The sequence below is a fragment of the Giraffa tippelskirchi genome, chromosome 11, assembly GCF_054371585.1.
Source record: "Giraffa tippelskirchi isolate mGirTip1 chromosome 11, T2T-mGirTip1v1.2.pri, whole genome shotgun sequence".
In the NCBI taxonomy this organism is placed as follows: domain Eukaryota; kingdom Metazoa; phylum Chordata; class Mammalia; order Artiodactyla; family Giraffidae; genus Giraffa; species Giraffa tippelskirchi.
The window spans coordinates 57,336,104-57,361,956 of NC_137285.1; the positions used below are offsets into that span (position 1 = coordinate 57,336,104).

Below are 25,853 nucleotides of genomic sequence, written 5' to 3' on the forward strand. Positions count from 1 at the left end.
GCAGCTTGTCAACAAACCAGGTATGCCAAACAAGGAAGCAAAACCAACTGAAGCGCTCTCAGCTTTCCAGTGTGCAAAAGTTGAAGGTTAACAGGGGGAAGAAAGCTCACAGGAAGTTCATTAACAAGGGATTAAGCAGTTTACTGGACACAAGGTATCTTGGGTATATATCTTCTGAGGCAACTCGTATCTTTTTTGAGGGATCTTGTATATTCTATAGTTTGGAGTCTTGCTCTCAGCTCTGTGCATTTTAGGGTCATTTTGGCAGCTTTTCAACAATATCCACACCTGGGCCTCATTTCCAAAGATGCTGATTTAATTGGCCTGGGGTGGAGTCTGGAAATGAGTCTTTTTAAAGAGCTCCCTGGAGAGGTTAATGTGCATACCAGGAATGTAGGGTACAGGGCAGGTTGTTTTCTTTTTTAAATTGGAATATAATTGCTTTACAATGTTGTGTTAGTTTCTGCTGTACACCTACCTGAATCAACTATATCTATATACATATATCCACTTCCTCTTGAACCTCCCTCCCAACCACCCCCATCCCACACGTCTGAGACAGGGTACTGAACTGAACTCCTTGTGCTGTACAACAGCTTCCCACAAGCTATCTGTTTTACACATGGTAGTGTGTAGATGTCAGTCTTACCCTCCCAGTTCATCTCACTCTCCCGTTCCTTGGGGAAGGCTTCTACAGGGTTGCTGATGTATTTGAAGTATGTAGGGTAGGCAGTATAGGCATAAAGGCAGTCTGGGGAGTGGGAATATAATTTGTTTATGGCTTAACAAGAATTGTGAAGAGCCAATTAAATTCTTTGGAGTTGAAGTGATTGTTGTATGATGAAAAATCAAACATTCATCATATTGAATTATTTGTTTGAGAGAAAATTTTATAATTGAATCAGCAAAACACTACAGCCACAGTACAGCTGCTTGGCTATTAAAATTTGCATTAGTAGATTCTCACTAAATATTCCCAGTTTCTTCCATTTTTAAAAAAGCTTTTACTGTAATTAGGATTCTTGTTGCTGTTGTTTTACGTAGCCCTTTCTAATTGTTTCCTGTACATTTCAAAATCTAGAACGCAAAATTAGATGTAAAACTAACAACAGCAAAACCAATGCTGAGTTGAAAATCTGAGTGTACAGGGGCCTATAGGAGTGTGACAACAGAGTTCAGAGGCAGTGATAGAGAAAATCCATATATCAACTGTACTTGGTTCTGGAGAACCTGCCTGAGTCTCCTGCTGGAAATACCAACCAAAATGTTGGTGCCAGAGATGGATTCCAAGTAATCTGAATAGAGCATGTCCTGACTAAGCATTCAGAAAAATGCTAAAAATCCACTTACAGGAAAAAATCTAAAAAACCTGGGAGTCACCTCAACTCTTTGCACTCCTCTCCCTATTCCCCATCAATCATGACTAGTCCAGGTCCCAGCAGGAAAAAACTCAGAGGGCTTATCAATTAAAGAGAGTTTAATCAAAGGACTGTTGACAGAAGTCAGGGAGGTTCAGGGAATCAGCAAAGCTTGTGAGGTGTCCCGAGACCAGCAACACCTGGAAGCTGTTACCATCCTTTGTCCTGAAGAAGCAGAGGGAGAGGACTACTTTACCAGGACCCAGAAAGAGTGGTAGGTGTGGAAGAGAGGCCACCTAACTGGAAGTATGGCTGTCAGCAGAGGAGAGAATTCCCTGACCTTTTTCTCCCCCTACCTACCAATCTCTTAGTGATGGCTCCTACTAGCAGCACCCAATCCAAAGCCAGCCAGTAGAGAATCTTAGATAACACAGTCCAGAGAGTCAGTCACCCTCCAGGGCACAGAGCAGGACAAAGAAAGGTAGAAAACGGTTCTGTAGCGCAAATGGAGAATAATCCGTGAAATTACCAAGTTTTACCTCTTGACTTCCTAAATTTAAAAAAACCTTCCCCCTCCTCTGATTGCTTGCTGCCACTGCCTGCATTCATCTTTTAATCTTTTCCCTTGTCTGTCATAATGGCCTCTCATCTCCCAGGCTTCAGTCATGCACCTCTTAAATTCATCTTTCATCTTCATTGCTGTAGCTGAAATGATCTAAAAAGCAAATTTCGCAATTCATTGGCCCACCAACACTTAGAGCTGTATGTTATAAACTTTTTAAACAAATAAGTTGTGTGGAGAATAATTCTAAATCCTAATCAAAGATTTCCCTCAGGAAAGGAAAGGCAAGAGTCATGTTGAGTGTGTAACTTTCCACACTGAGATTGTACTAGACTGTACTAAGTGTGGATTGTACATTCCACATTTAGAATGTACTATTTGAAAATGCATTAAAGATCTGGGGTTCCTTAGTAGCTAAAAGCCCCAAGAATGTCTACTTATAGTGTCCTCCCTGAGCAAAATAAAATAGTTGACCCAGTTAGAGTTTAGACCTATGGAAGTAAATGAGTTGATAAGGGCACAGTTTTGACTTCTTTTTGTAGCAACCTTGGAGAAGGAAGTGGCAACCCACTCCAGTATTCTTGCCTGGAGAATCCCATGGACGGAAGAGCCTGGGAGGCTACAGTCCACTCGGTCACAAAGAGTTGAACACGACTGAGCGACTTCTCTTCACTTTTTCCAGAGCCCAGGAGCTGCAACCACTGACTGAACGAGAGAAGGCACCACAGTGAAAAGCCTGTGCACTGCAACTAGAGAGTAGCCTCCACTCGCCACAACTAGAGAAAAGCCCAGAGCAGCCATAAAAGAAGACCAACCCCAGGTCCCAGGCTAGGCTTTCTTTTTACACCCTTTACATCAAAGGGCTCTCTGTAAGGAGATGTTTTAGCTCAGTGATTGTCAGGGCACATAACAGGAGGCTACTGTCTGAATCTGAATCCTAGCCCAGCCATTTACCACTGAGGCATCTTGAACAAATTACGTTACTTAACTTCTAGACCTGAATTTCCTTATACATAAAATGGGGATCACACGATACCTATCTCTTAGCTTTGTTATGATGATTAGATAAGTTAATACAGTTACAGTAGTAGTAGTAGTGTTAGTCTCTAAGCCAGGCCTGACTCTTTGTGACCCCGTGGACTGTAGCCCACCAGGCTCCTCTGTCCATGGGATTCTCCAGGCAAGAACACTGGAGTGGGTTGCCATTTCCTTCTCCAATGCATGAAAGTGAAAAGTGAAAGTGAAGTCGCTCAGTTGTGTCTGACTCTTAGCGACCTCATGGACTGCAGCCTACCAGGCTCCTCCACCCATGGGATTTGCCAGGCAAGAGGACTAGAGTGGGGTGCCATTGCCTTCTCCACCTCCTCTTCCTACTGCCTCCCAAATAAACTGACATCTGCCTTGAGAGCTATGAGTGCTTAATTCAGTTTTATCCCCCAGTTGAGTTAAGGAAAGGGAGCAAATACAGTGTTTTTCTTGGTACAATATAAAGGATAGATCTTAAATTGTGATGACAAACCCACAGGTTTTTTGAACTTGGTGGAAAGCAATGATCACAGAAGATTCCTGTGACCTAATCTTTGCGCAAGGTACTCATTGGATGTGAACCAGATTATTACAGGCCCTGTAGAAATAGTAACTCATCTTGTGATCTGTCTTCAGAGCAATTGGCTTAAACTATTCAGGACTCATGCTTTCCAAGCCAAAGATACCCTCTCCAACCCCCTTACGTGTAAGATTTTGATCAACATCCAACACCTGGAGAATCCCAGGGACGGCGGAGCCTGGTGGGCTGCCGTCTATGTGGTTGCACAGAGTCGGACACGACTGAAGTGACTTAGCAGCAGCAGCAGCAGCAGCAACACCTTTAGGTCAGGGAACTATTTTGCATATGATGGGATAATGGTTAGGAGCCTTCCCATGTGGTGCTAGTGGTAAAGACTCTGCCTGCCAATGCAGGAGACTCAAGAGACTCGAGTTCCATCCCTGGGTCAGGAAGATTCCCTGGAGAAGGGAATGGCAATCCGCTGCAGTATTCTTGCCTGTAAAATCCCATGGACAGAGGAGCCTGGACAGAGGAGTCATAAAGAATCGGACACGACTGAGCGACTGAGCAGAGCAGCAGAGGGATAAAGCTTAACTGAGCTGGTCTCATTGAAATAGACGTCAGAACCAAAGCTATGACGCCCAACTGGCCTTCCGTGCCCTCCCCAACTCAGTGAAGACTGAGGGGATTTGTTGAGCCCAGTTTGAAGCCACTCCTCTATAAGGTTAAGTCTAAGCTCCTTAAGTAAGCCCAGGCGACATGATTTGGCTCCTACTTAACCCCTCTAGCCTCAGTCTGCAACATATCCTACTTCACTGTCCTCATTCACATTTTTGCTAAAGTAGTTCTCCCTCCCTTTACATAATGTGTTCCATCTTAGTATGCTCTGCTCACTCCATATCATCTTTACTTAGTTCAAAATTCTCCACTTCTCCAAATTAGTAATTTACTCAAAGTATTCTTTCTCTGATTTCTCACAGTCACCTATCCGTAACTCCATTTTAGCACATTTTTGGTTTTAGTTGCTAAGTCATGTCCGGTTCATCTGCAACCCCATGGAATGTAGCCAGCCGGGATCCTCTGTCATTGGGATTTTCCAGGCAAGAATACTGGAGTGGGTTGCCATTTCCTTCTCCAGGGGCTCTTCCCAATCTCCTGCGTCTCCTGCATTGGCAGCCGGATTCTTTACCACTGAGCCACCAGGGAAGCCCCAATTGTATAAATCAAGTGATTTGTTTATCCTCTTGACTAGAAAGTGAGTTCCTGGGACTCAGGAAGTATGCCTCATTCATTCTTTATCTGCAGCATTCTGAATAACATCTAGAATTAATGAAGTCATTAAATGTCTGATGGGGACTTTCCTGGTGGCCCAGTTGCAGTTCCAGTGAGTTGCCAGGACCAGAACTCACCTAAATCCAATCAGGGTAGCAGCATACAGAATAAATAAAATCCGAGGAATATGAATAAATTATGTTTTCTCAGTATATTGTAATTCACCTTTGTAATGAGAAATTTTTGTGACTCACTGAAAGTGGGAGTTGGGAAGTTAGAATTTTTTTTCCTGGCCGCACTGGGTCTTTATTGCTATGTGGGCTTTATCTAGTTTCAGTGAATGGGAGCTACTCTTCCTTGCAGTGTAAGGGCTTCTCATTGTGATGACTTCTCCTGTTGCAGAGCACAGGTTCTAGAGCTTGAGCTCAGGAGTCATGGCGCATGGGTTTTTGACCATGGTGTGTGAGATCTTCCCAGACCAGGGATTGAACCCGGGTCCCCTGCATTACCAGGTAGATTCTTAACCACTGGACCACCGGGGAAGTCCAGATAGTTAGGATAGTTAGGATGTTTCTCAGGGGAGTCTGTATTGAATGCATTGTGTATTGTAGGGACTGTTTTAGATAATTTAATGTTTCACCAGTCAGCATCTTCCCTCTCCTTTTCTGGGACCTGTGTTAGCTTTCACCAGGTTGCTGGGTTTCCCAGGTGGCTCAGTGGAAAGAATCTGCCTGCCGATCCTGGAGATGCAAGAGACTCAGCTTCCATTCCTCAGTAGAGAAGATCCCCTGGAGGAGGGCATGGCAACCCACTCCAGTATTCTTGCCTGGGGAATTCCATGGACAGAGGAGCCTGGCAGGCTATGGTCCATGGGGTTTCAAAAGACTTGGACCCAACTTAGAGACTAAACGACAACAACAATACAATTTACCACACTTTTCTTCTATTGTCTTGCTTCCCTGGTGGCTCAGCTGGTAAAGAATCCACCTGTAATGCGGGACACCTGGGTTTGATCCCTGGGTTGGGAAGATCCCCTGGAGAAGGGAAAGGCTACCCATTCCAGTATTGTGGCCATTCCAGTATTGTGGCCTGGAGAATTCGTCGCAAATAGTCAGACACAACTGATCGACTTTCACTTTCACTTTCTTCTATTGTCTTAAGCCCCGTAGATCCTGTGGGAAAATTGCATGTTCTTTCAAGTCCCCAATTCTTTGGCCACAATTGATTTCTTCAGGCTTGAGGGTATAACCCAAATATTTTCTAACAGGAAGTAAGAATGGATGCGGGGGGAAGTAGACTCTCTGGTATCCAACTTCTAACATGTAAAGCCTGGGAGTTATCAGTGACCATGTTCCTCATCATATGGCAGAAACTAGGCTACAGGTGCAGGGGACAGAGCTAACAGAGTAAAGCTGAACAGGGACAAAGAGGAAGGTATTATGGGTTGGTTGTTCAGTCATTCCTTGGATTCTGTGAATCATGAAGTTTTCCTTTGTGTCTAAGCTAAAGCTGAATTTGTTTCTGTCATTTGTAATGAAGTCATGATTCATGCACATGTGTAATTCCACTTAATCCTAACACCAATATTTTTAAGCAGTGACCATAATTGACATTTTACAAATGAGTCCCAGAGTTAGAGATGGACGTTCTACCTGGTACCCTATCTAGAAGAAATATTTTACAATAACACCCAACTACATTATTCTCAGATCATTAGCTCCTTATTGCAGAATTCATGCTTAAGTTGAATTAAGTAGGGGAAACCACTAGGCTATTCAACAACAGCAACAACAACGTGCGTGCTCAATCATGTCCAACTCTTTGCGACCCCATGGACTGTAGCCTGTCAGTCTCCTCTGTCCATGGGATTTTTCCAGCAGGAATACTGGAATGGGTTGCCATTCAGGTATGACCTAAATCAAATCCCATATGATTATACAGTAGAGGTGACAAATAGATTTAAGGGATTAGATCTGGTAGACAGAGTGCCTAAAGAACTATTAACAGAGGTTCATAACAGTGTACAGGAAGCAGTGACCAAAACCATCCCAAAGAAAAAGTAATGCACGAAGGTAAAGTGGTTGTCTGAGGAACTTTTACAAGTAGCTGAGAAAATAAGAGAAGCGAAAGACAAAGGAGAAAGGGAAAGATATACCCAGCTGAATAAAGAGTTACAGAGAATAGCAAGGAGAGATAAGAAGGGCTTCTTAAATAAATTATGAAAGGAATAGAGGAAAACAATAGAATAGGAATAACTAGAGATCTCTTCAAGAAAATTGGAGATATCAAGGGAATATTTCATGCAAGGATGGGCATGATAAAGGACAGAAATGGTAAGGACCTAACAGAAGAAGAGATTAAGATGAGGTGGCAAGAATATGCAGAAGAACTGTACAAAAGAGGTCTTGTCGATCTGAATAACCACGATGGTGTGGTCACTCACCTAGAGCCAGACATTCTGGAGTATGAAGTCAAATGGGCCTCAGGAAGCATTACTATGAATAAAGTTAGGGAAGGTGATGGAATTCCAGCTGAGCTATTTAAAATCCTAAAAGACAATCCGGTTAAAGTGCTTTACTCAACATGTCAACAAATTTGGAAAACTCAGCAGTGGCCACAGGACTGGAAAAGGTCGGTTTTCATTCCAGTTCCAAAGAGAGGCAATGCCAAAGATGGTTCAGACTTCCAGGCAGTTGCACTTATTTCACATGCTAGTAAGATTATGCTCAAAATCCTTCAAGCTAGGCTTCAATAGTACATGAACCAACAACTTCCAGATGTGCAAGCTGCGTTTAGAAAAAAGCAGAGGAACAAGAGATTAAATGGCCAACATTTGTTGGATCATGGAGAAAGCAAGGAAATTCCAGAAAAATACCTACTTCTGCTTCATTGGCTATGCTAAATAAAGCCTTTTTTTTTTTTTTTTTTTTAGTGTATCCCCTAAAGTCAAGGTCCCTGCATATTGTCCTTCCACTCGCAACCAGGCACTAAGCTGAACACTTTACTTGTCAATGCTTACCAAAGTTCACTGCAAGGGCTCGTGCTTCAGAATATATACTAGATGTACAAGGTATTGAATATGTGGAATTAATTCTTCCTGGTAAATAGAATGGACAGTCTTCCTTCAAATCTATTGTCTTTAGCAGCTCTCTTATATTTGATACACTCACTTTTTTTTTTTAATAAATTTATTTATTTTAGTTGGGGGCTAATTACTTTACAATATTGTAGTAGTTTTTGCCATACATTGACATGAATCAGCCATGGGTTTACATGTGTTCCCCTTCCTGGACCCTCCTCCCACCTCCCTCCCCATCCCATCCCTCTGGGTCATCCCATTGCTCCGGCCCTGAGCCCTTGTCTCATGCATCAAACATGGAATGGTGTTCTGTTTCACATATGAGAATATACATGTTTCAATGCTATTCTCCCAGAACGTCCCACCCTCACCTTCTCCCTCAGAGTCCATAAGACTGTTCTATGAATCTGTGTCTCTTATTCTGTCTCGTATATAGGGTTATCGTTACCTTCTTTCAAATTCCATATATATGCATTAGTGTACTGTATTGGTGTTTTTCTTTCTGGCTTACTTCACTCTGTATAATGGGTTCCAGTTTCATCCATCTCAATAGAACCGATTCAAATGTATTTTTTTAATACATTTTTAAATAAAGCCTTTTGACTGTGTGGATCATAGCAAACTGTGGAAAATTCCCAAAGAGATAGGAATACCAGAACACCTTACCTGTCTCCTGTGAAATCTGTATGCAAGTCAAGAAGCAATAATTAGAACCAGACATGGAACTACTGACTGGTTCGAAATTGGGAAAGCAGTATGACAAGGGTATATATTGTCACCCTACTTACTTAACTTCTATGCAGAGCACATCATGTGAATTGCCAGGCTGGATGAATGATAAGCTGGAATCAAGATTGCTGGGAGAAATATCAACAACCTCAGATATGCAGATGATACCATTCTAATGGCAGAAAGTGAAGAGGAACTAAAGAGACTTTTGATGAGGGTGAAAGAGGAGAGTGAAAATGCTGGTTTGAAACTCAACATTCAATAAACTAAGATCATGGCATGCAGTCCCATAACTTTAAGCAATTAGAAGAGGAAAAAGTAGAAGCAGTGACAGATATTTTTCTTGGGCTCCAAAATCACTGTGGGCAGTGACTATGCTGCCATAAAGCCATGAAATTAAAAGATGCTTGCTCCTTAGAAGGAAAGCTATGACAAACCTAGATAGCATATTATAAATAAAAAGCAGAAACATCACTTTGCTGACAAACGTATATAGTCAAAGCTATGGTTTTTCCAGTAGTCCTGTATGGATGTGAGAGTTGGAACATAAAGAAGGCTGAAAAAAAGTGAAAGTGTAATCACTCAGTCATGTCCAACTCTTTGCAGCCCCCTGGATTGTAGCCCGCCAGGCTCCTCTGTCCATAGAATTCTCTAGGCAAGAATACTGGAGTGGACTGCCATTCCCTTCTCCCGGGGATCTTCCTGACCCAGGCATCAACCCCGGGTCTCCTGCATTGCAGGCAGATTCTCTACCATCTGAGCCACCAGGAAACGCTAAGTGCCAAAGAATTGATGCTTTCAATTGTGGTGCTGGAGAAGATGCCTGAGAGCCCATTGGACTGCCAAGAAATCAAACCAATCAGTCCTAAAGGGAATCAATCTTGAATGTTCATTGGAAGGACTAATGCTGAAACTGAAGCTGAAGTTCCAATACTTTGGCTACCTGATGTGGAGCCAACACTTTGGAAAAGACCTTGTTGCTGGGAAAGATTGAAGGGAAAAGGAGAAGGGGCAGTAGAGGTGAGATGGTTGGATAGCATCACCAACTCAATGGACATGAATTTGAGCAAAGTCCAGGAGATGGTGAAGGACAGGGAACCCTGGCATGCCTCAGTCCATGGGGTTGATAAGAGTCAGACACAACTTAGCAACTAAACAACAACAACAACATTATTCTACCTACCCTGCTTGCCAAGCAATTTTTCAGCTTGCTCTCTTCCAAAGGTGCAAACACACTGGGAAACAGTGACCCCAGAATGGTCAGATGTTGATTGTCTTGCCAGTAACAGTTCACATTATGAAATAATTTCTTGATATTATTATTTATAAATTAGTTTATTATGAGTTTGGTTAGTATGGATCATTTCTGAGAATAGGACGTAATGCTTTAGAGTTTAAGACTCCGAAAAGTTGAGGGTCATATTAGACTAAACCTTCTCAGGGACTGGCTTTGCCTAGAACACTTGTACAAACTCTTTCTGGACATCTTAGCTGCACAGCTGCCATAAACTAAGATTCCTCAAGATGTCAAAGATAGAGTCCTGGCCACAAGATTGAAGTCTCTAGTCAGTCGTATCACAACAAAGATTTTTTTTTTTAATTATTAGTTTCCTACAGTGCTTTTTGTCTCTGCTGCTGATGCTAAGTCACTTCAGTCGTGTCCGACTCTGTGCAACCCCATAGACGGCAGCCCACCAGGCTCCCCCATCCCTGGGATTCTCGAAGCAAGAACATTTGAGTGGGTTGCCATTTCCTCCTCCAGTGCATGAAAGTGAAAAGTGAAAGTGAAGTCACTCAGTCGTGTCCGACTCTTAGCGACCCCATGGACTGCAGCCCACCAAGCTCCTCCATCCACGGTATTTTCCAGACAAGAATACTGGAGTGGGTTGCCATTTCCTTCTCCCTTTTTGTCTCTAGATTAGCTATTATCAAGGTTTAAAATGGGCTGAAGTGACATTAGTGAAAATAGCAAAGTGAGGAACTCCAAATTCTACCCCTCCATAAAAGCAATGAAAACTAGACAAAAGACTGTCAGAATCAACTTTCTTTGAACTCTGGAAACTAGCCAAAGGCCTGCAACAACCTGGCAAAAATATTATTTCAAGGGAAATAGCTGGTTCTTAGTAAGTACTAATGGGATTCTAGTCCCATCTCCCACTCCTTGTATCAGCGGTAGCTGGGAAAATAACAGCCTGCATTTCTGGTACTAGAGTGAGTAAAGAATTGTTATTAGTTATTTGTTCTGATCTGCCTGGTGGCTCCCTAGAATGGTGACTCAAAGGCATATATCTATTTCGCCTAACTCCAACTTCCCTGGTGGCTCAGTGGGAAAGAATCCGCCTGCCAATGCAGTAGACACAGGTTCGATCCCTGGGTCAGAAAGATCACTTGGAAAAGAAAATGCCAATCCACTCTAGTATTCTTTCCTGGGAAATCCCACAGACAGGAGGACCTGGTGGGTACAGTCCATGGGGTCACAAAAAGTCAGACACAACTTAGTGACTAAACGAGAACAACAGCAACTAGCCTAGTACTAAAGCTCCTTCCCAGGGGTATTTGTTGAAAATCCTTATAGTCTACTGTCTTAGGTTGCTGCCAAGGTGATCATTAATAACTGGGGCAAACAGTAGACCAAACAAAAAGCTTGTGAGGAAAATGAGTGCAAGGCTTTGACAAAGTCTTGAGAAGGTAGAAGGCCAAATGCAAGCATAAGGTTGTATGCTCAGGAAGACCCAAAAAAACTCTGAAACTCTCACCTCCTACTGATTTTACAGCTCTAAGGTTAGTGTTGAAAGTAGGCCACAATAAACACATACGGGTCCTCTGCAAAGATTGGAAGATTTTTTGGTTCCAGGTAGAGGCATACCTTATTATGGTTCACTTGATTACACTTTGCAGACATTGCATTCTTTACAAATCGAAGGTTTGTGGCAACCCTCCATCAAGCAAGTCTACCAGCACCATTTTTCCAGTAGCATTTGCTCATTTCATGTCTCTGTGTGTCGGGAAGATCCCCTGGAGAAGGGAATAGCAACCCACTCCAGTATACTTGCCTGAGAAATCCCATGGACAGATGTACAGATGTAAGCCTGACGGGTTACAGTTCATGGGATCACAAAGAATCGGACATGACTGAGCACAAGGCACCCTGATGTCACATTTTAGTAGTCTCACCATTTTTCAAACGTCTCATTATTATTATTGCTCCTTATAGTGAGCTGTGACCAGTGATCTTTGATGTTACTATTTTAATTGTTTTGGGGCTCCAAGAACCGTGCCCATATAAGACAGAGAACAGAATCAATAAATGCTATGTGTGTTTTGACTGTTCCATCAGCCGGCTATTCCCTATCTTTCTCCCTTTCCTAGGGCCTCCCTATTCCCTAAGACACAACAATGTTAAAATTAGGATAGTTATTAACCCTACTATGGTATCTAAGTTTTCGAATGAAAGGAAGGCTTTGTTGCTAAGACATGTCCGACTCTTTGCAACCCCATGGACTGTAGCCTGCCAGGCTCCTCTGACCATGGGATTTCCCAGGCAAGAATACGGGAGTACGTTGCCATTCCCTTCTTCAGGAGATCTTCCCAAGCCAGGGATTGAACCCATGTCTTCTGCAGCTCCTGCATTGGTAGGCAGATTCTTTACCACTGCACCACCTAGGAAGCCTCACATGTCTCTCAATTTAAATAAAAATTTAGAAATGATTTAAGCTTAGTGAGGAAATCATGCCAGGCTGAAAGCTAGGCCTCTTGAACCAGTTGTCCAAGTTGTGAATACAAAGAAAAAGTTCTTATAAGGAAATTAAAAGTGCTACTCAAGTGAATACATGAATGATAAGAAAGCAAAACAGCCTTATTGCTGATATGGAGAAAGTTTTAGTGAATCAAACCATCCACAATGTCCCCTTAAACCAAAGCCTAATGCAGAGCAAAGCCCTAACTCTTCAGCTCTGTGAAGGTTAAGAGACGCATGGAAGCTGCAGAAGAAGAGTTTGAAGCTAGCCGAGGTTGGTTCATAAGGTTTAAAAAAGGAAGCCATCTCTGTAACATAAAAGTGCAAGTCGAAGTAGCAAGGACTGTTCTAGAAGCTATAGCAAGTCATCAAGATATAAGATAATTAATGAAGGTGGTTACACTAAACAACAGGTTTCCGATGTAGATGAAACAACCTTATATTGGAGGAAGATGCCATCGAGGACTATCATAGCTAGAGAGAAGTCAATGTCTGCCTTCAAAACTTCAAAGGACAGGCTGACTCTTTTGCTGGGGCCAGTGCAGCTGGTGACTTTAAGTTGAAGCCAATGCTCACTTACTATTCTGAAACTCCTAGGACCTTTCAGAATTATGTTAAATCTACTCTGCCTGTACTCTGTAAATGGAACAACAAAGCCTGGATGACAGCCCATCTGTTTACAACATGGTTTACTGAATATTTTAAGCCCAAAGTTAAGAGCTACTGCTCAGAAAAGAGTCTCCTTTGAAAATATTCCATTCATTGACAATGAACCTGGTCATCCAAGAGTCTCTGGTATGGATTTACAATGAGATTATTGTTATTTTCTTTCTTTTTCAACAAAATTTTTAAAATTATTTATTTATTCTTATAATTTATTTAAATTTATTCTTATTATTTATTTTTATGATCTTCCCAGGTGTTGCAGTGACAAAGAATCTGCTTGCCAATACAGGAGATGCAAGAGACTCTGGTATGATCCCTGGGTAGGGAAAGTCCCCTAGAGAAGGAAATGGCAACCTGCCCCAATATTCTTGCCTGGGAAATCCCATGGACAGAAGAGCTTTCTGGCTACAGTCCACGGGGGTGGCAAAGAGTCGGACATGACTGAGCATCACCACCCGTTATTTCTTTGGCTGTGATGGTTCTTAGTTGCGGCACTTAGAATCTTTAGTTGTGCCATGTGGGATCTAGTTCCCTGACCAGGGATCAAACCCAGGTTCCCTGCATTAGGAGCAAAAAGTCTTAGCCATTGGGCCACCAAGGAAAATTAATGTTGATTTCAACAATATTGTGCTTACTAACACATTTATCCTATTGTCCATGAATCAAGGATTAATTCTGACTTTTAAGTCTTATTTTAGAAATACACTTTGTAAGGCTATAGCTGTCATAGATTCCGATTCCTCTGATTGATCTGGACAAAGTAAACTGGAAAACTTTTGGAAGGATTCACAGTTCTAGATGCCATTAAAAACATTTGTGATTCATGGGACGAGGTCTTAATGCCAACATTAACAGGAAGATAAAAGAAGTTGATTCCAATCCTCATGGGTAACTCTGAGTGATTCAGGACTTTAGTGGAGGAAGTAACAGCAGATGTGGTAGAAATAGCAAGAGAACTAGAATTAGAAGTGGAGCCTGAAGATGTGACTGAATGCTGCAAACTCACAATAAAACTTTAATGAATGAGGAGTTGCTTCAAAGAAAGTGCTTCAAAGATGAGATGTACAAAGAAAGTGTTTTCTTGAGATGGAATCTACTCCATGTGAAAATATTGTTTGAACAACAAACTATGAAGTTTGTTGAAAAACAGGATGTAGAATATTATATAAACTTAGCTGATAAAGGCAATAGCAGGGTTTGAGAAGCTGGATTCATTTTTTAAGTTCTGCTATGGGTAAAATCCTATCAAACAGCGTTACATGCTACAGAGAAATTGTTCATGAAAGGAAGAGTTGATCAATGTAGCAACCTTCATTGTTGTCCTATTTTAAGACTTTGCCACAGCCACCTCAACCTTCAGCAACCACCTCTCTGAAAGCTCAGCAGCCACCAACATCGAGGTAAGACCCTCCACCAGCAAAAATATGACAACTTGCTAAAGGCTCAGATGATGGTTAGCATTTTTTAGCAATAAAGGTTTTTAATTAAGGTATGTACATTTTTGGGTTTTTAGACATAATGCTTTTGCATAATTAATAGACTACAGGGTAGTGTCAGCAGACTTTTATATGTATTGGAAATCAAAAAATCTATGACTAGTTCTTTTGAGATATCTGCTTTATTGCAGTGGTCTGGAACCAAAGCTGCAATATCTCTAAGGTGTGTATATATTCAAGGAAGCTGTGTGCAATCATTAGCTGACCACTAAGATAATATAACAGAGACTCCAGGGGCCACATAAAGCACAGAACAGACTATAGTATTAGTCTGTTTAGAAAAGTCACTAACCAATAGCAACTACAATAAGCAGCAACAGCAACAAATCCTAGGGAGTGGAGAATTAATACAATTATTATCATCCAAAGTCCATAATTTACAGTAAAATTCATTCCTGGTATTGCATATTCCATGAGTTTTGACTAATGTATAATGACATGTATCTAACATTACAGTATTGTACATAATGGCCCTAAATTCCTCTGCACTCTGCCTATCCAACCTTTCCTCCCTCTAACCCCAGGCGATCACTCATCACTTTACTGTGTCCGTAGTTTTGCCTTTTCTAGAAGGCCATATAGTTGAAATCATATAAGATATAGCCTTTCCAGATTAGCTTTTCTCACTTAGTAATATGTGATAAAATTTCCTCTCTGTCTTATCCTGGTTTGATAACTCCTTTTCAGTGCTAAATAATCTTCCATTTCCTGGATGTACCAGTTTATTTATTTGTTCCCCAACTAAAGGGCATATTGGATGCTCCCAAGTTTGGCAATTACGAATAAAGTTGACATAGACATCCATGTGCAGGTTTTGTGTTAACATGAATTTTTAACTCCTTTGGCTAAATATCAAAAGCATGATTGCTAGATTTTGTGGCAAAATTATGTTTAGTTTTTAAGAAGCCACCAAATATTTCCAGAGTGGCTGTAGTATTTTTCATTCATGCAAGTAATGTATGGGACTTTCTAGGTGGCACTAGTGATCAAGAACCCATCTGCCAACGCAGGAGACATAAGAGACGTGGGTTCAGTCCCTGGGTCAGGAAGATCCCCTGGAGGAGGAAATGGAGATCCACTCCAGTATTCTCGTCAGGATAATCCCATGGAGAGAGGATCCTGATGGGCTTCATGGGGTTGCAAACAGTTGGACACGATTGAAGTGACTTAGCACTCATGCAAGCAATATATGAGAGTTCTTGTTGCTCCATATCCTCAATACGGTTTGTTGTTCTCAGTATTTTGACTTTTAACTATTCTAATACATGTATAGTGACATCTTGTTTTAATTTTCAAGTTCCCAATGAAATATGATGTTAATCATCTTTTCATATGATTGTTTGGTAACTGTATATCTTCTTTAGTAAGATATCTATTCATATCTTTGGCCCATTTATAATCAACTTTTGTATTGTTGTTGGGTTGTGAGAGTTCTTCGTATATTTTGGAGAAAAGACCTTTAACAGAGTTGCCTTTTACAAATATTTTCTCCCACCCTGTGGCTTGTCTCCTCCTTCTCTTCACAGTGTCTTTTGCAGAGGAGAAGCTTTTAATTTTAAGAAAGGCCAGCTTATCAGTTCTTTCATGGATTTTGCCTTTGGTATTATATCTAAAAAGTCCTCACCATACCTAACTAAGGTAATACAGATTTTTTCCAGTGTTATCTTCTAGGAGTTTTGCAGTTTTGTGTTTTACTGTTAGGTCTGTGATATGTACACTTTAGTTAATTTCCATAAGATGTATAATGTCTGTGTCTAGATTCATATCTTTATATATCAATGCCCAGTTGTTTCAGCACCATCTGTGGAAAAGTAAATCTTTACTTCATTGTGCTGTCTTTGCTTCTTTGTCAAAGATCAGTTGATTATATTTATATGAATGTAATTCTGAGCTCTCTAGGCTCTCCCATCAGTCTACACATCTTGTCTTGTCTTTTGCCAACACCACACGAGCTTGATTACTGTAGTTTATAGTAAGTTTTAAGTTCAGGTTGTGTCAGCCCTCTGATTTTTTTCTTTTCCTTCAATATTGTGTTGGCTCTTCTGGATCTGTTATCTGTGTAAATTTATTTAAGTTTTTAAAATTTTATTTCATTTATTTGTTTTGGCTGCACTGGGTCTTCGTTGCTGCGAGCAGGCTCTCTTTAGTCGTGAGCAGGGGCTACTCTCTAGCTGTGGTGCATGGGCCTCTCATTGTGGTGGCTTCTCTTGTTGCAGAGCACAGGCTCTAGGCACACAGGCGGCAGTGTGGCACACAGGGCTTAGCAGCCCTGCATCACGTGGAATCTTCCTGCAGCAGAGATCCCCTGCACTGGCAGGAGGCTTCTTATCCACTGGGCCACCAGGGACGGCCTCTGTGTACATTTATAATCAATTGTTGATATCCACAAAGTAACTTACTAAGATCTTATTAGGATTGCACTGACTTTATAGATCAATGTTGAGTCTTTCTGTCCATGTATATAGAATATGTCTCCATGTATTTAGGTCTTTGAGTTCTTTCATCAAAGATTTGTAGTTTTTTAAACTAGAGTTTGCACGTATTTTGTTAGATTTATACCTAAGTATTTCATTTTAGAGGGATGCTAATGTATGTGCTATTTTTATAAATTTTAAATTTCACTTGTTCATTATTGGAACATATACACTTCTGTATGTTAACCTTATATCCTGCAGCTTTACTACAATTGCTTATTAGTCCCAGAGAGATGTTTTTTGCAATTGTTTCAGATCTTCTGTATAAACAATCATGTCATCGGTGAACAAAGAAAGTTCTATTTCTTCTTTAAACTCGATAACTCCCAATTCCACTCTCCCCTCAGCTGCTGGCGACCACTGTTCTCTCTGCTTCTCTGAGTCTGACTGCTCTAAGTACCTCATGGAAGTAGAATCATATACTGTTTGTTTTTGTGTGTGTCTTTTAGCGTAATGTCATCCAGATTCATCCATGTTGTAGGATATGTCAGAATTTTCTTCCCTGTTAGGGCTGAATAATATTCTATGGTATGTATATTTCACATAGAATGCATTCATCCATTACTGGACACTTGGGTTTCTTTCATGTTTTAGCTGTTTTGAATAATGCTGCTATGAAAATGGATACAAAACATCTCTTCGAGACCCTGCTTGCAGTTCTTCTGCGTACATACCCAGAAACGGGATTGCTGGATCGTATGGTAATTCTATTTTTAATGTAGGGGGAAACCACCACACTATCTGCCACAGCAGCTGTACCACTTCACTTTGTCACCAAGAGCACCCAAGAGTTCCAATCTCTCCAAATCCTTCCCAGCACTTTTTATTCTCTAGTTTTTTGATAATAACTGTTCTATTGGGTGGGAAATGGTATCTCATTTTAGTTTTAATTTGCATTTCCCTGGTAATTAATGTTGTTGATCTTTTTTTAATGTGCTTATTGGCCATTTATTTATCTTCTTTGAAGAAATATCTATTCAAGTCCTTTGCTGATTGTTGTATCGGATTGTTTGGGGGAGTTTTTTGATGAGTTTTAGGAGTTCCTTATATATTCTGAATATTAATCCCTTACCTGATATATGATTTGCAAAGTATTTCTTCCACTGTGTGGTTGCCTTTTTACTCTGTTGATATTGTAACTATTATTATTTCTTGCAAGTAACATCAGTTACCTGTGAAGTACACAATGTAATGGAAAGAGCAGGGGACTTGATTTCAAGTCCTATTCACATTTATTACCTCTGAGGTACAGAGTCCTGGGCTTGAATTCCAGGTCTACCACTTATTAGTAATCTGAACTCAAGCAGAATTTTGAAACTTGGTTTCCAGAATCCCTGGAGAAGGGAATGGTAACCCACTCCAGTATTCTTGCCTGGAGAATTTCATGGACAGAGGAGCTTGGTGGCCTGTAGTTCTTGGGGTCTCAAAGAGTTGGACATGACTGAACAACTAACACTTTCCTCATCTGACAAATGAATAATATAATAAATCTCACTTTGTATGTTCTTGTGAGATTAACAATACCAAATACAAAGCACCAGGCACACAGAAAGTGATTATTACTTTATATTATTTTAGTGTTTTTTTTCCCTTTTGAGTTGTTTTAGTTGCATAATTTAGTGGTATAGGGTGAGATAATTCTAGAGTGGCTTTTTATCCCAGTGAAAAATAATGAGACCACTTAGTGCTGTCCCAAGGAATAGAGATAAAGAATAGGGGATGGGGTACAACTTCATGGGAAAGCTTTATATAGCTTTTTGACAAAAGAAGAAGAGAAGAAAAAGACAGAGCAATCAATTATGTTTAATTTTGGTTTCAAAAGTTTGCTTCTTAGTCCAAGATGTTTGGTTTCAAGCCGTATGTTTGATGACACTGACAGCAGGGAGGAGTAGAGATTCCAGACTGTTCTTTGCAGCAAATGGAAATACAGTAAGGAGAATCATTTGATAGCAAGTCTTTGTCTTTCCCTATGGCATATTTGTTGTTTGACTTTTAGTCTCTGAGTTGTGTCTGAGTCTTTTGTGACCCCCATGGACTGCTGCCCTCGAGGCTCCTCTCTCCATGGGATTTCCCAGGCAAGAACACTAGAGTGGGTTGACATTTCCTTCTCCAATGGCATATAATAAATATATTAGTATATATGAATCTGAAATTTTTATCAGATGTTCAAATGTATAAACTATCAAATTACCTTCTAGGGTGAATGTGGTATACAAATAATATTTTAGAAAAATATTAAAAACAATATAAATACATATAAACAACTATAGCAATTGTCCCTCTGATAGAGATGATGAAAAAAATAACCGATACGGGTGGGGTGAGGTGGAAAGTGGGAGGGAAGTTCAAGAGGAGGGGACATACACATATCTATGGCCTTTTCATGTTGATATGTGGCAGAAACCAACACAATATTGTAAAGCAATATCCGCCAATTAAAAAAAATAACTTTTTTAAAAAGTAAAAATAGAAAAGAAAGTATAGAGGTTTGTTTGATAACTCATCATGTCCATTTTGCTCCTAAAAATAGTAAATATTTTAAAGTATAAAGAATAATATTTATATTCCATAATAAAACTTTTAGTAAAATGGATGAAACCAAAGAAATCAGATTATATATACATATATATATGTATACAGGATTAAATGCTGTTACTTATTAATGCATTTAAGATAACAATGATAAATTCATTAAATATCACCATGTATAACATATTTTTATGAAAAAGAATTGTATTTTTTTTTAATTGCAAAAACAGTGGCATTATTTTACTTTTTTTTTTTTCCTAATTTTTGGCCTTGCTGTGAAGCATGCAGGATCTTAGTTCTCCCACCAAGGATGAAACCCACACCCCCTACAGTGGAAGGGCAGAGTTTAACCACTGGACTGCTAAGGAAGTCCCTGTTTCACACTTTCAAGTCTCATTAATATCTAACTTAATCAAACATTCTCATATCTTCCTATTTTATGAATGCAATATGTTGCTTTGGTAGAGTTTTATAAAGAAAACCCAATCTGACATAAATATGTCTCTATAAAAGTGAAGAGTAATAACATTTTTGTATATTTGAGGATATTTTTCTTTGAAACAGTATTCAACAAGGAATAGTTTCTTAAAGGCTAGCTACAGCGTGAAGTCTGAAAATAGATCAATGAACTTTAAAAAAAAAAGCATCTGGCTCGAACCATTATCATTTCAGAAATAAGCATCCTATGTAATTTGAGGTGACTAGAATAGCTATATCTGGATTACTATAATAAATGTCTATCAGAATCAACAGTCATCATCTCAATAATCATATACATTTATTTTATTCATCAAGAACTTACACAAATAATTCTTCTGTATCAAAAACTTACAAATGTCACAAGAGAGTTAAGTAATGGTCTATGCAGGAGAAAAGGAAAATTCTGCCAAGGAAAGCTCTAAAGACATTTTTCTCCCCATTACATTTTTTATTGGTATAGTTGATGAAGAAAGCCTAGTTTTGTCTTCCCTTTTAGGCTTCCCTGGTTGCTCACATGGTAAAGAATCTGCCAGCAACTCAGGAGACCTGGGTTCAGTACCTGGGTCGGGAACTGCTGGAGAGAGGAATGGCAACCCACTCCAGTATTCTTGCCTGTAGAATCCCATGGACAGAGGAGCCTGATGGACTACAGTCCACTGGATCACAAAGAGCTGGCTGGATGTGCATGTACGTGCATGCGTGCGTGTGAAGTGGCTTCCGTGCCTATACCCTGCCAGGCTCCTCTGTCCATGAGATTCTCCAGGCAGGAATACTGGAGTAGGTTGCCATGATGAGCAACTAACACTTTGGTGCTTAGTCTGAGAAGGAACACAAGAAACTAAGTCTTAGGATTAAAAACTGCTTTCAAAATCTCAAATGTAAGCCACAAACAGGCTTATTTATATTTATTTTTATTTACTTACTTATTTGGCTGTGCCAGATCTTAGTTACTAACATGTGGGATCTAGTTTCCTGACCAGGATTGAACCTGGGCCCCCTGCACTGGGAACACAGAGTCTTCACCACTGGACCACCAAGGAGGTCCCACTGACAGGCTCTTTGATAAAAGCTTCAAAGCTTAAAGAGAGGAGGAAGACAAGTATGTATTCTATAAAGTATTTCGAAAAATTCAGCAATAAACACACCATTTGTATACTTGAAAATATAATTTTCATGTTTTGAATATTTATCCTGAGAAAAGTTTTGACTATTTTGTTCTAGAAGATTCAAAAATAAAATTTACACATATATAATATATGTTATGTATGCGGGACTATGGATATATTATGTGCACCAGGAATTCTCCGTATGATTAACATTCTGGACTGTCCAAACAATGTCAAACAATGAGAAACCAAACATGATCACATCTGTATTATAGAAAGAGCACTGAGAAGGAACACCAGAAGGATGAATCACCTATGTCTGTGTTTTCTGCTCAATGCTTTTGATAAGTTCAGTGGACAAATATAAAAAAAGCAATGACTTTTTTGTTTCCAGACAGCCAGGTCCCTCTCACTGGCTCACCACAGTTATACAAGTTGTTGTTGTTCAGTCACTAAGCTGTGTCTGACTCTTTGGATGGCAGCATGCCAGGCTTCCCTGTCCTTCACTATCTCCCGGAGTTTGCTTAGGTTCCTTCCCATTGAGTCGGTGATGCTGTCCAGCCATCTCATCCTCTGTTGCCCCCTTCTCCCTCTGCCCTCAATCAGCGTCAGGGCCTTTTCCAATGAGTCGGCTGTTTGCATCAGGTAGCCAGTGTAGTGGAGCTTCAGCATCAGTCCTTCCAGTGAATATTCAGGGTTGATTTTCTTTAGGATTGACTGGTTTGATCTCCTTGCAGTCCAAGAGACTCTCAAGAGTCTTCTCCAGCATTACAATTCAAAAGCATCTAATTCTTCAGTGCTCAGCCTTCTTTATGGTCCACACTCACATCTGTACATGCCTACTGGAAAATACATGAAAGGGAAAGTGTTAGTCACTCAGTCGTGTCCGACTCTTTGCGATCCCATGGACTGTAGCCCACCAGGCTCCTCTGTCCATGGAATTCTCCAGGCAAGAATACTGGAGTAGGTAGCCATTCCCTTCTTTGGGGGATCCTCCCAACCCAGGGATCAATCCCGGGTCTCCTGTACTGCAGGTGATTCTTTACCATCTGAGTCACCAGGGAAGCCCAGAAAAGTCATAGCTTTGACTATATGGACCTTTGTTGGCAAGGTGATGTCTCTTTTTAATATACTGTCTAGTTTGTCATAGCTTTCCCTCCAAGGAGCAAATGTCTTATAATTTCATGGCTGTAGTCACAATCCACAGTGATTTTGCAGTCCAAGAAAATAAAATCTCCCTCTGTTTCCACTTTTTCCCCTTCTATTTGCCATGAAGTGATGGGACTGGATGCCATGATCTTAGTTTTTGAATGTTGAGTTTTAAGCCAGCTTTTTCACCCTCCTCTTTCACCTTCATCAAGAGGCTCTTTAGTTACTCTTTACTTTCTGCTATTAGAGTGGTATCATCTGCATATTTGAGGCTGTTGATATTTCTGCCAGCTATCTTGATTCCAGCTTGTGCTTCATCCAGTAGGACATTCTAAGTATTTGAAGAAAGTCTGCTGTTGATGCTTTACTCCTCTCTGGTCTCTGTGTCACTTAGGACACTACTTCTTAATATTCTGCATTCCAAAAAAATGCAGGTAAGCACAAGCTTACTAATTTTCACTTAACCAAATACATTTTAAAATAGAGGAAACACTTCACTTCTCAGAACACAAACCTTAGTATTCATATTCACTAAAAGTTTTATAATTACCAAACATGAGAATTGGGGACGTGTTTGCTTATTTGGCTGAGAACTACTAAATTTATTTTCTGAAAGAAAACCAGGCCTGAAGTACCGTGATACTGGAACATTTGAAACATGCTGAAAAGTTCTTTTCATACTGTCACATTAAAATTTCATGTCTGTCTCACAGCTTTAATGGATCTTTAACCTATGCATGATTTTGTATGCCTCATGCATTGGTCATTTGGAAGATAGTTCACTGAGCTATGTAGATCTTCCAAATGTTGGCACACGTCATTACACAACATTGAGAAATCACATTTGCTAATATTGCCACAAATCTCATCAGAATTTGTGTTTTGGGAAGCTATCAAACTAACAGTGGTAGATACAGATGTTTAAAAATTCTAATTTTTGCTTGCAAATTTGAATTTTATCATTGGCAACAAATACTGCCAGTTATTTTCCTGGAAGTATCAGAATTACTTGGCTTATTTCCAAAAAAAAGTCTGCCCGTTTTCAAGTCTAGAAAACCATAGTTCATCTTCCAGCTGTTCTTTCAAGGAAAGATGAGATTTCATTTAAAAATGACTAGTTCAGCATACAAGTCAAATAATCACATGTGATTTCCTCAAGACAACCATTGTATATAAAAGTTAATAATTTGTATTGCTCTGTAAATGACTGCTTAAAGGAAACTGGCTTTTTTTCCCTTCCTTTCAAGTGTTCAGTGGAGGAGAATACAGTTGCTGCTGCTGCTGCTGAGTCGTTTCAGTCGTGTCCGACTCTGTGCGACCCCATAGACGGCAGCCCACCAGGCTCCGCCGTCCCTGGGATTCGCCAGGCAAGAACACTGGAGTGGGTTGCCATTTCCTTCTCCAGTGTGTGAACGGGAAAAGTGAAAGTGAAGTCGCTCAGTCGTGTCCGACTCTTAGCGACCCCATGGACTGCAGCCCACCAGGCTCCTCTGTCCATGGGATTTTCCAGGCAAGAGTACTGGAGTGGGGTGCCATTGCCTTCTCCGGGAGAATACAGCAACTTCTAGCAATTGGCACCACAACCTTGATTCATGCTAAGGCACTTAATTTAGCCCACCATTTTTTTGGTACCATCAGTGCAAATGTGAACCCATTGAAAAAGTCAAATAATGCTTAGTATTATCAATAAAATGTTTTGACCTTTTCGATACTCTGAGATATTTTTCAGGGACCACACTTTGAGAACTGATAATCTAGAATGTCTTTCCCATTCTATTGTTTTCCTCTGTTTCTTTGCATTGATCGCTGAGGAAGGCTTTCTTATCTCTCCTTTCTATTCTTTGGAACTCTGCATTCAAATGGGTATATCTTTCCTTTTCTCCTTTGCTTTTCACTTCCCGTCTTTTCACAGCTATTTGTAAGGCCTCCTCAGACAGCCATTTTGCTTTATTCCATTTCTTTTTCTTGGGGACGTGGAACAATAGACTGGTTCCAAATAGGAAAAGGAATACGTCAAAGCTGTATATTGTCACCCTGCTTATTTAACTTATATGCAGAGTACATCATGAGAAACGCTGGGCTGGAGGAAGCACAAGCTGGAATCAAGATTGCCAGGAGAAATATCAATAACCTCAGATATGCAGATGACACCACCCTTATGGCAGAAAGTGAAGAAGAACTAAAGAGCCTCTTGATGAAAGTGAAAGAGGAGAGTGAAAAAGTTGGCTTAAACCTCAACATTCAGAAAACTAAGATCATGGCATCCAGTCCCATCACTTCATGGCAGATAGATGGGGAAACAGTGGAAACAGTGGCTGACTTTATTTTTCTGGGCTCCAAAATCACTGGAGATGGTGACTGCAGCCATGAAATTAAAAGACGCTTACTCCTTGGAAGGAAAGTTATGACCAACCTAGATAACATATTAAAAAGCAGAGACATTACTTTGCCAACAAAGATCCGTCTAGTCAAGACTATGGTTTTTCCAGTGGTCGTGTATGGATGTGAGAGTTGGACGGTGAAGAAAGCTGAGTGCTGAAGAATTGATGCTTTTGAACTGTGGTATTGCAGAAGACTCTTGAGAGTCCCTTGAACTGCAAGGAGATCCAACCAGTCCATCCTAAAGGAGATCAGTCCTGGGTGTTCATTGGAAGGACTGATGTTGAACCTTAAACTCCAATACTTTGGCCACCTGATGCGAAGAGCTGACTCATTGGAAAAGACCCTGATGCTGGGAAAGATTGAGGGCAGGAGGAGAAGGGGACGACAGAGGATGAGATGGCTGTATGGCATCGCCAACTCGATGGACATGGATTTGGGTGGACTCCAGGAGTTGGTGATGGACAGGGAGGACAAGCGTGCTGCAATTCATGGGGTCGCAAAGACTCAAACACGACTGAGCAAGTGAACTGAACTGAACTGAATCTAGAATGTGAGCTCTGTGAAAACATTGAGTTTATTTTGTTCACTGTTATGTTTTCAACACTGTTGTATCTAGAATAACGCCTGACACACAATAGATGATTATAAATATTTCCTGAATGTATTAATAAAGCAAGGAAAGATGAGAGATTGATCCCTTGTGAAAAACAGAATAACAAAATATATGTATATATATTTTACTATATATAGTTCAATATTTAACCAACACTTGCCACAAAATGATATGATAATCTAGTTTTATTATTGCCATTTCCTCTGAAGAGTCCACTTCTAAATTTTGAACAAAAGAGACTAAAGGACCTTTGTCAAGAAAGAAAGGTAAAGTGTGTCCGAAACGCAGAACAAATTCTATTTTTTTTCCATAGAAGCACAGAGCTGACATGCCGTTAGAGATCATTTAGCCGCATGCCTTCATTTTTACAAATGAGAAAACTAAGCTGACTGTAGGGTTAAAAGACTGGCCCAAAATCGTGGTGAGTGACAAAACTGAAATATAGGCTGTTTCACATTTTCTCTTGCACATTAGCAATAATAGGAGTGGGGATGAGAAGCAAGAGAACAACTTTGGCAAATTTTATGTGTAGGAGACTGGTCAAGCAAGCTCAGAGGCAAAAACTCAAAGCCCTACATGGGTGGAAGAGGAACGGGAAATTAAAGGGTGGAATAGCTAAATGTACCTCCTGATCCAGCATCTTTCTCCTCCCTCAAACAGCTCAGGTCGGAGAGAT

The 25,853-nt window shown here is 40.4% G+C and overlaps 1 long non-coding RNA gene across 1 annotated transcript; it reads left to right on the forward strand.

Annotated features, from left to right (window-relative positions):
- LOC145527033 (uncharacterized) lies at positions 1 to 25,250 on the forward strand. Its single transcript, XR_014069418.1, has 5 exons — positions 1 to 154; positions 2,603 to 2,740; positions 15,971 to 16,082; positions 17,513 to 17,619; positions 24,240 to 25,250. It is a non-coding gene; the product is annotated as an uncharacterized LOC145527033 (long non-coding RNA).
- Positions 25,251 to 25,853: the final 603 nt, after the last annotated feature.